The 11,659-nt window shown below is 35.1% G+C and overlaps 1 long non-coding RNA gene across 1 annotated transcript; it reads left to right on the top strand.

The window, feature by feature from the left end:
• Positions 1-10,842: 10,842 nt before the first annotated feature.
• LOC139876976 (uncharacterized) lies at positions 10,843-11,243 on the top strand. The gene is made up of 3 exons (XR_011768395.1): positions 10,843-10,903; positions 11,006-11,080; positions 11,203-11,243. It is a non-coding gene; the product is annotated as an uncharacterized lncRNA (long non-coding RNA).
• The last annotated feature ends 416 nt before the right edge of the window (positions 11,244-11,659 follow it).

The following is an 11,659-nucleotide window of genomic DNA, read 5'->3' as shown; positions in this document are numbered from 1 at the left end:
TGGAAGTGTTGACGTATCTTCTGGAAATAAGTGCGGGTATTTCTTCTTCATCTGATCTTCTCGTTCCCAGGTGAACTCGGGTCCTCTACGAGCATTCCATCGAACCTTAACAATTGGTATCTTGTTTTGCTTAAGTCTTTTAACCTTACGATCCATTATTTCGACGGGTTCTTCGATGAATTGAAGTATTTCGTTGATTTGGATTTCGTCTAACGGAATAGTGAGATCTTCTTTAGCAAAACATTTCTTCAAATTAGAGACGTGGAAAGTGTTATGTACAGCCACGAGTTGTTGAGGTAACTCAAGTCGGTAAGCTACTGGACACGATCAATAATCTTGAATGGTCCAATATACCTTGGATTTAATTTCCCTCATTTACCAAATCGAACAACGCCTTTCCAAGGTGCAACTTTAAGCATGACCATCTCTCCAATTTTAAATTCTATATCTTTTCTTTTAATATCAGCGTAGCTCTTTTGTCGACTTTGGGCGGTTTTCAACCGTTGTTGAATTTGAATGATCTTCTCAGTAGTTTCTTGTATTATCTCCGGACCCGTAATCTGTCTATCCCCCACTACACTCTAAAAAATCGAAGACCTGCACTTTCTACCATAAAGTGCTTCAAACGGCGCCATCTCAATGCTTGAATGGTAGATGTTGTTGTAGGAAAATTCTGCTAACGGTAGATGTCGATCCCAACTATTTCCGAAATCAATAACACATGCTCGTAGCATGTCTTCAAGCATTTGTATCATCCTTTCACTCTGCCCATCAGTTTGTGGATGATAGGTAGTACTCATGTCTAGACGAGTTCCTAATGCTTGCTGTAATGTCTGCCAGAATCTTGAAATAAATCTGCCATCCCTATAAGAGATAATAGAGATTGGTATTCCATGTCTAGAGACGACTTCCTTTAGATACAGTCGTGCTAACTTCTCCATCTTGTCATCTTCTCTTATTGGCAGGAAGTGTGCTGATTTGGTGAGACGATCAACTATTACCCAAATAGTATCAAAACCACTTGCAGTCCTTGGCAATTTAGTGATGAAATCCATGGTAATGTTTTCCCATTTCCATTCCGGGATTTCGGGTTGTTGAAGTAGACCTGATGGTTTCCGATGCTCAGCTTTGACCTTAGAACACGTCAAACATTCTCCTACGTATTTAGCAACATCGGCTTTCATACCCGGCCACCAAAAATATTTCTTGAGATCCTTGTACATCTTCCCCGTTCCAGGATGTATTGAGTATATGGTTTTATGAGCTTCTCTAAGTACCATTTCTCTCATATCTCCAAATTTTGGTACCCAAATTCTTTCAGCCCTATACCGGGTTCCGTCTTCCCGAATATTAAGATGCTTCTTCGATCCTTTGGGTATTTCATCCTTTAAATTTCCCTCTTTTAAAACTCCTTGTTACGCCACCTTTATTTGAGTAGTAAGGTTAGTGTGAATCATTATATTCATAGCCTTTACCCGAATGGGTTCTCTGCCCTTTCTGCTCAAGGCGTCGGCTACCACATTTGCCTTCCTCGGGTGGTAACGAATCTCAAAGTCGTAATCATTCAACAATTCAATCCACCTGCGCTGCCTCATATTCAGTTATTTCTGATTAAATATGTGTTGAAGACTTTTGTGGTCGGTATATATAATACTTTTGACCCCATATAAGTAGTGCCTCCAAGTCTTTAATGCAAAAACAACAGCGCCTAATTCCAAATCATGCGTGGCATAATTCTGCTCGTGAATCTTCAATTGTCTAGACGCATAAGCAATTACCTTCGTTCGTTGCATTAATACACAATCGAGACCTTGCTTTGAGGCGTCACAATATATTACAAAATCATCATTCCCTTCAGGTAATGACAATATAGGTGCCGTAGTTAACTTTTTCTTTAACAATTAAAACGCTTTCTCTTGTTCATCTTTCCATTCAAACTTCCTCCCTTTATGCGTTAATGCAGTCAAGGGTTTTGCTATTCTGGAAAAATCTTAGATGAACCTTTTGTAGTAACCAGCTAGTCCTAAAAATTAGTGTATATGCTTCGGAGTTTTCGGGGTTTCCCACTTTTCAACGGTTTCAATCTTTGGTGGATCCACCTGAATACCTTCTTTGTCCACTATGTGTCTGAGGAATTGAACTTCTTCCAACCAAAATGCACACTTTGAAAACTTAGCGTACAGTTTTTCTTTCCTTAACAACTCTAGCACTATTCTCAAATGTTCTTCGTGCTCTTGGTCATTCTTTGAGTAAATAAGTATGTCATCGATGAAAACAATGACAAACTTGTCAAGGTATGGTCCACATACTCAGTTCATGAGATCCATGAACACAGCTGGTGCGTTAGTCAATCCAAACGGCATAACCATAAACTCGTAATCACTGTAACGCGTCCTAAAAGCAGTCTTAGGAATGTCATCCTCTTTCAACCGCATTTGATGATACCCAGAACGTAAATCAATCTTCGAATAAACCGACGAGCCTTGTAGTTGATCAAATAAGTCGTCGATTCTCGGTAGTGGGTAGCGGTTCTTGATGGTAAGTTTGTTCAACTCTCGGTAGTCGATACACAACCTAAATGTACCATCCTTCTTCTTGACAAACAAAACAGGAGCTCCCCACGGTGATGTGCTTGGTCAAATGAAACCACGCTCTAAAAGTTCCTGTAACTGACTTTGTAATTCTTTCATTTTACTGGGTGCGAGTCTGTATGGAGCACGAGTTATTGGTGTAGCTCCTGGTACAAGGTATATTTGAAATTCAACGGATCGATGTGGGGGTAATCCCGGTAATTCTTTTGGAAATACATCGGGAAATTCTTTTTGCGACAGGAACATCACTGATGTTCTTTTCTTCAGGTTTAACTTCCTCGATGTGTGCTAGAATGACGTAACAACCTTTTCTTATTAGTTTTTGCACATTCAAACTATTAATAAGATTTAATTTTGTGATGTTCTTTTCTCCGTACACCATTAAAGGTTTTCCTTTTTCACGCATAATGTGAATCGCATTTTTGTAACAAACGACCTCTGCTCTCACCTTTTTCAACCAGTCCATGCCAATTATTACATCAAAACTCCCTAACTCGACTGGTATTAAATCAATTTTAAACGTTTCATCCCCCAGTTTAATTTCTCTATCCCGACATATATTATCTGCTGAAATTAATTTACCGTTTGCTAATTCGAGTAAAAATTTATTATCCAAAGGCGTCAATGGACAACTTAATTTAGCGCAAAAATCTCTACTCATATAGCTTCTATCCGCACCCGAATCAAATAAAACATAAGCAGATGTATTGTCAATAAGAAACGTACCCGTAACAAGCTCCGGGTCTTCCTGCGCTTCTGCCGTATTAATATTGAAAACTCTTCTGCGGCCTTGCCCATTAGTATTCCCTTGGTTTGGGCAATTTCTAATAATGTGGCCCGGTTTTCCACATTTATAACAAACTACGTCGGCATTATTTGTTCTGACATTATTTGTTTCTTTATTTTTGTTGTTCTTTTGTCCGTAAACCTCACATTTTGCCACGACATGACCACTTCTCTTACACTTGGTGCAAAATGTTGTGCAAAACGCATTCGGATGGTACTCTGCACACCTGAAGCATGGTTGTTTTTGTTGTTTGTTGTTATTGAGGTTGTTGTTGGGATTGTTATTGTTGTTGAAACGATTGTTGTAGTTGTTGCTGTTGTTAGGATGTTTGTTGTAGTTATTGTTAGGATTGCTGTTATTGTTGCGATTGTTGTTGCGGTTGTGGTTGTAATTGTTATTGTTGTTGTACTGGTGACTCTTGTCACCGTTTTCCTCCCACTTCCTCTCGAGTTGTTTCGTATTGGCTTCTTCGACCGCCTGCTCTTTAATTCTCCCCTCAATCTGATTTATGAGTTTATGAACCATTCGACTTGCCTTCTGTATGGAAGCGGGCTCGTGTGAACTCACATCTTCTTGAATCCTTACTGGTAACCCTTTTACAAACGCGTCGATCTTCTCTTCTTCATCTTCGAACGTTCCCGGACACAATAGGCACAACTCTGTGAATTGTCGTTCATATGTGGTAATTTCGAACCCTTGTGTTCGTAACTCTCTAAGTTCTACCTTGAGCTTATTGACTTTGTTTCTAGGATGGTACTGCTCGTTCATCAATTGCTTGAATGCCGACCACGGTAGTGCGTAAGCAGCATTTTGTCCTACCTGTTCAAGATAGGTGTTCCACCATATTAACGCAGTACCTGTGAAGGTATGCGTAGCATACTTAACTTTGTCCTCTTCAGTACACTTACTTATGGCAAACACCGATTCGACCTTCTCGGTCCACCGTTTCAATCCAATTGGTCCTTCGGTTCCATCAAATTCCAAAGGTTTGCAGGCATTGAATTCTTTGTAGGAGCATCCTACATGATTTCTTGCGGAATTAGTTCCACTACTAGATCCAGAGTTATTGTTATTTTGCATCACAACCTGTACTGCAATGTTTGCTGCAAGGAAAACACGGAAGTCTTCCTCGCTCATGTTCAAATTCTGACGAGTCGTCGGTGCCATTTCCTTCAAAAATAGCCCAAAAGAATTAAGTTAATCATATAGAATTTTAAGAGTAGTCAATAGTATTTCGTAGCATAGTATGAACTCATTTATAAAAAATTTTTCTTCATATTAGCGTTTTATAGTTTTAATTCGGGTAGTACCTACCCGTTAAGTTCATACTTAGTAGCTATTATACAATTCAACTACTACAATTCTATATGAAAAAGCTGATTATAATAATATTTCGCGTTCAAATTTTATACAATATTTTACAAACTTACAATACCGCTATTATAAATATAGGATGAAATATAACACATAATAACTTTGCTACTCGGCAGCTATAAAGGAAATTCTAGCTAATACGCAAGTCGTTCAGCAAAAGAAATAAAGACACGTAATTCATAAGTCCAGAAACAAGTCATGCATTCGGGTTTTACTAGTATTATTTCCCATCCTTGATCTTGTGGAAAATAACCGTTGTGATCGTTGGCTAGGCAGCATGTTGTAATGTCGTCAAAAGAACGAGGGTTTCGTAATGTCCAACAGCCCCGTAATAATCTAAAAACCTTGTTTCTCACCCCAACTACTGAATCCGTCACTTATGGGAATGTTTCATTTAATAGTTGTAATCCGATGTTCTTTTTCTCACTTTAGTGAGAAGCGAACATCACTAACCCGTAAGAATAACATGCTTCTTTATGTTGCATGTTAGAAGCTCTTTCTAATTCACGAAATCCTATGTTGGGATATGTTGAGTCAAAATAGGTTCTTAACCCGTAGCGTAAAATTGCATTTGGGTTCCCCGCATTTAACGCTTTAAAGAAAATATGGCGTAACTTACAGTCTCCTCAATGTGATATACCCCACCTATCAAAGGAAAGCCTTTTATAAACTAAGGCATTTCTGGAAAGTCTTTCAAATGTTTGACAAGTTAATTTCGCCATAACTAAATGTGCTGATGAATTCTGACCGACTCTAGACAAGATTTCCTCAATCATATCCCCTGGTAGGTCTTCTAAAATATTCGGTTGTCTACCCTTAACGTCCATTTTGTTTTTATACTGTAAAATAGACAAGGATTAGATTCGTAAAAGATAATTAACAAACAATACAAGAAATTTTTACATAGAACATAAAAGTACAAGCACACTACAATACATATAATACACAACATGATTACAACCCTCTAATCTGAATCACTGGTTTCTTCTTCTTCGGACTTGGTTCGTTTTCCTATTTTTCTAGGGATATATGGTGTTCCTCTAATACGAGCCGTCGTTTTGCACAATGGTTTAGAAAAACCTGGTGGTTTAGAGGTTCCCGGGTTATTGTTACACTTTAGGAAATACGGATGTTGCCGATACATATAAAGCTCATCGGGGTTGGAATCAGGTTTCTCTATTTTTATACATTTTCCCTTATTATTTTCTTTTGCTTTATTAAATTGGGTCGAGGTAATTTCTATAACATCATCGGAATCCTCATCGGGATCCGATTCATCGGAAAATGGGTAATCTTCCCAATATTTTGCTTCCCCGGCGGAAACACCATTGACCATTTTTAACTTTGGTCCGTTGGTTGAGGATTTTCTTTTATTTAGTCGATTTACTGTAGGTATCAATATTTCTTCCTCCGGAACCTCTTCTTCTTCCGGTTCCTCCTCTTCCGGTTCCTCCTCTTCCGGTTCTTCTTCTTCCGGTTCCTCCTCTTGCGGTTCCTCTTCGGGAATTTGTGAATTTTTCCAAAATATATTCGACTCTTCATTATTATTAGGTGAGTCGATGGAATTTGTACTAGAGGTAGACATCTATCACACAATATCACACACGTTAAGAGATTAATATATCACATAAGATTTACATGTTAATAATATATAGTTTCTAACAAAAAAATATTAAGCAATCGTTTTTAAAGAAAAACACAGTTGAAGTTCAGACTCACAACTGCATCCTAACAAACTCGGTAAGACACACTAATACAAAATTCTGGTTCTTTAAGACCAACGCTTGGATACCAACTAAAATGCCCCGTTCATATTAATTATAAACGTTTCATATTAATTGATTTCGTTGCGAGGTTTTGACCTCTATATGAGACGTTTTTCAAAGACTGCATTAGTTTTTAAAACAAACCATAACCTTTATTTTATCGACAAGGTTAAAAGGACACCATCTAAATTATGCAGAAATGATAATCTAAAAATATCACACTTACACACTACCAATACATATTGGTTTACAATATTAATATGTTACAACAAAGTAAATCTCGAATGCAGTTTTAACCAATATTATACAAGCATGCTGACAGCAAATCTTTTCCATATTTTAGCATGCAAAAGCGGAAGCTCTTAATAATCACCTGAGAATAAACATGCTTTAAACGTCAACAAAAATGTTGGTGAGTTATAGGTTTAACCTATATATTTATCAAATCGTAATAATAGACCACAAGATTTCATATTTCAATATACATCCCATACATACAGATAAAAATCATTCATATGGTGAACACCTGGTAACCGACTTTAACAAGATGCATATAGAATATCCCCTATCATTCCGGGACTCCCTTCGGACATGATAAATTCGAAGTACTAAAGCATCCGGTACTTTGGATGGGGTTTGTTGAACCCAATATATCTATCTTTAGGATTCGCGTCAATTAGGGTGTCTGTTCTCTAATTCTTAGATTACCAGACTAAAAAGGGGCATATTCGGTTTAATAATTCAACCATAGAATGTAGTTTCACGTACTTGTGTCTATTTTGTAAAACATTTATAAAACTGCATGTATTCTCATCCCAAGAATGTTAGATTTAAAAAAATGGGACTATAACTCACTTTCACAGATTTTTACTTCGTCGGGAAGTAAGACTTGGCCACTGGTCGATTCACGAACCTATAATAAATATGTACATATATATCAAAGTATGTTCAAAATATATTTACAACATTTTTTATTACGTTATAATAATTTGAGTTTGTTAAGTCAGCTGTCCTCGTTAGTAACCTACAACTAGTTGTCCACAGTTAGATGTACAGAAATAAATTGATATATATTATCTTGAATCAATCCACGACCCAGTGTATACACGTCTCAGGCTAGATCACAACTCAAAGTATATATATTTTTGGAATTAACCTCAACCCTGTATAGCTAACTCAAACATTACTGCATATAGAGTGTCTATGGTTGTTCCAAATAATATATACACATGGGTCGATATGATATGTCAAAACATTTTTATACGTGTCTATCGTATCTCAAGATTACCTAATATATTATAATACATGTAATACAATATAAGTTAGCTAGGATATGATTAATATAGATTTGTTACCAATTTTCACGTAGCTACAACAAGCAAAAAATTATCCAATCTTGTTTTACCCATAACTTCTTCGTTTAAATCCGTTTTGAGTGATTCAAGTTGCTATGGTTTCATATTGAACTTAAGTTTATAAATATAAACAGAAAAAGTATGAGTTTATAGTCAGATATACAGGTAACAAGTCAATATTATAAGAGGTAGTCATTTCAGTCGAAAGAACGACGTCTTGATGACCATTTTGAAAAACATATTTTCACTTTGAGTTTAACCATGATTTTTGGATATAGTTTCATGTTCATAAGAAAAAATCATTTTCCCTGAAGAACAACTTTTAAATCAAAGTTTATCATATTTTCTAATTAACTAACCCAAAACAGCCCGCGGTGTTACTACGACGGCGTATATCCGGTTTTACGGTGTTTTTCGTGTTTTCAGGTTTTAAATCATTAAGTTAGCATATCATATAGATATAGAAAATGTGTCTAGTTAATTTTAAAAGTCAAGTTAGAAGGATTAACTTTTGTTTGCGAACAAGTTTAAAATTAACTAAACTATGTTCTAGTGATTACAAGTTTAAACCTTCGAATAACATAGTTTCATATATATGAATCGAATGATGTTATGAACATCATTACTACCTAAGCTTTTGTGGATAAACCTACTGGAAATGAGAAAAATAGATCTAGCTTCAAAGGATCTTTGGATGGCTTGAAAGTTCTTGAAGCAAAATCATGACACGAAAACAAGTTCAAGTAAGATTTCCACTCGAAATAAGATTGTTATAGTTATAGAAATTGAATCAAAGTTTGAATATGAGTACTACCTTGTATCAGAGAGATATCTTATTGTAAATAAGAAAGATTTCTTGAGGTTGAATGATCACTTGAAATGGATTTGCAAGATTGAAAGCAAGCTAGCAAACTTGGAAGTGTTGTTGGTGTGTTCTTGAGTAGTTGTTTTGTATCTTGGTTTATGTATGGATTTATGAACTAGATTGAGCTAGATTTTGTTGAAGATGATGAAGAAAACTTAGAACAAAGGAAGAACACTTGAGAGAGATTAATTTGATTCAAGAAAATTGCAAAGTGAATGTGTTTAGAGTGCTTCTACTTCACATGAATATGAGATGGCCATATAGGCTCCATTAGTTTGTAATTTTGTGAGATATTTCATGCTAGATGTTAAATGATGGTTCCCACATGGTTAGGTAACTCACATGGGCTGCTAAGATATGATCATTGGAGTGTATATACCAATAGTATATACCTTTAGAAGCTGGGTATTGTACGAGTACGAATACGGGTGCATATGAGTAGAATTTTTGATGAAAATGAACGAGGATGTAATTGTAAGCATTTTTGTTAAGTAGAAGTACTTTGATAAGTGTCTTGAAGTCTTTCAAAAGTGTATGAATACATATTAAAACACTACATGTATATACATTTTTAACTGAGTCGTTAAGTCATTGTTAGTCGTTACATGTAAGTGTTGTTTTGAAACCTTTAAGTTAACGATCTTGATAAATATTCTTAACCCATTGTTTATTATATCTAATGAGATGTTAAATTATTTCATTATCATGATATTATGATGTATTAATATATCTTAATATGATTCATATGTAATTAATAAGACGTTGTTATAACGATAATCGTTATATATATCGTTTTCGAGTTTCTTAATTCAATAGTCTCGTTTTTATGCATATAACTCATTGTTAAAATACCTAATGAGATACTTACTTATCATAATATCATGTTAACTATATATATATATATATATATATATATATATATATATATATATATATATATATATGTCATCATATAATTTTTACAAGTTTTAACGTTCGTGAATCGCTGGTCAACTTGGGTGGTCAATTATCTATATGAAACCTATTTCAATTAATCAAGTCATAACAAGTTTGATTGTTTAACATGTTGGAAACACTTAATCATGTAAATCTCAATTTCATTTAATATATATAAACATGGAAAAGTTCGGGTCACTACACCCGTCCCCCACCCGTAGCACGTCACCCCACTCCCCCACCCCGTCGCCTAATCTCGTTCTGGTGAGGTCAGTCGCCTGGGCGACGCATTTCAACGGCCATAATTTTTTTTTTTTAATCCCCACTTTCCCCACTTTTATCTATATATATACAACCCTTTTCTCAACCCAAACACACATTCTCAACCCTTCTCAATTAAACACATGAGTATAATATAAAAATGAATTCTTCAAGCATTATTTCATTGAATGTTTACCACGGTGGAGAGCTCAGCGAGGATTGGAAATCGTATTCCAACTCGCAATGTACTCCGTTCAAGTCCCTCGACGTTAACGGGTGGGACACATGGCGTTTGTTCAACTACATACGAGAGCATGTCGACTTCGAGGCCTCAGATTTTATGTACATTGTTCAAGAAACTCAAACCTTTGAGTTTCTCACGACTGAACAAGAATGAGAAGAACTAGTCGGGAAAGCAAAACTCAACGACAAGTCTATCGACTTGTATTGTATCCACATATGGTCTCGTGAATTCATCCGCCGCCCACGTCATCACTACCCGCACGACGAGAGTGATGAGGGATACAATAGTCCTAAAACCCCGTGAAAGGCTCGATCGGACGGGTTAATTTTTAGGACTTGTAATGTTTTTATTTTTAATTTTAGGTTCGTAATGTTTTTCGTTTTATTTTTAGGAATCGTAATGTTTTTTTTTTTTAATTTTTAGGAATCGTATATTTTTTTTAGAAAATTTAATGTTTTTTTTTTAAGTTTTAATGAAAGTTATTTCTGTTTATGTTAATTTTTATAATTTTATTAATTTATGTTATATTTAAAATCATTAAAATTATAATAAAAATAAAAACTGACATGATCAAGTGAAATAGATCACCACTCCCAATCACGTCTGACATGTCAACTGAACTCAGTCACCACTCCGTGCTCTTACATTCCTCGTTTCTACTTCAACAAACAGCACTCCGCCCCCTCTACCAAACAGCTGATATCTATCCATATCTATATCTAGGGTTTATAATCTCTCCCTCAAATTCACTAATTATCACCTAAATTTACACTTAATTTGTTTATTCCATCATTCTATGCAATTGATCTAACCCTAATTATAACAGGATTTGATAAATTGAATCAATTATGGGTCAGATCCAGTACTCCGTCAAGTTTTTTGACTATACATGTGACTAAAGGTAACATATACTTAGTTAATTATGTGTTGTTTTATTATTTTATTAAGTTTGTTACTAAATACGCATTATTTTTTTTTTTTTTTTCTAAATTGTGAATAATAGACATGTTCTTGGCCCTGAAGTTGCGAAGTTTCAACTGAAGAATCATCTAACATAAATTGAGGTGATAATATTTTCCTTTTTTTTTTTTATGTATTTTAATATATGTTTCTCTCAATGTGTGTATATAAGGTTTATATGCATGTAATTTTGTATGTGTATAACTTATAGTGCTTTGTAACTATTGGGTTTATATTAGCACCGTGTATTTGAATATAATATACGAATTATAAAATTGATTAGTTCAGATTATAATGTTGTTAAAAACGATTAAAGTAAGAAACTGGTGTATAATTTGTCCAAAATTTGAAATCCAAAATTAATTATGTAAAAAAGGGTTTGGTTGGTTTTCAACTTTACTTTCTCTCTCCTCTATTACGTTATCGATCTGAATTCCGGTAACAATCAATATTCCGATAATCCTTCTTTCCTATTCTTCACTGATTTAATCACTCAGATTTAATATGCACTCCATACTAC

This window comes from Rutidosis leptorrhynchoides, chromosome 11 (genome assembly GCF_046630445.1).
Source record: "Rutidosis leptorrhynchoides isolate AG116_Rl617_1_P2 chromosome 11, CSIRO_AGI_Rlap_v1, whole genome shotgun sequence".
Classification (NCBI taxonomy): domain Eukaryota; kingdom Viridiplantae; phylum Streptophyta; class Magnoliopsida; order Asterales; family Asteraceae; genus Rutidosis; species Rutidosis leptorrhynchoides.
The sequence above is the reverse complement of the archived record's forward strand: the minus strand, read 5'-3'. Positions and strand labels throughout refer to the sequence as shown.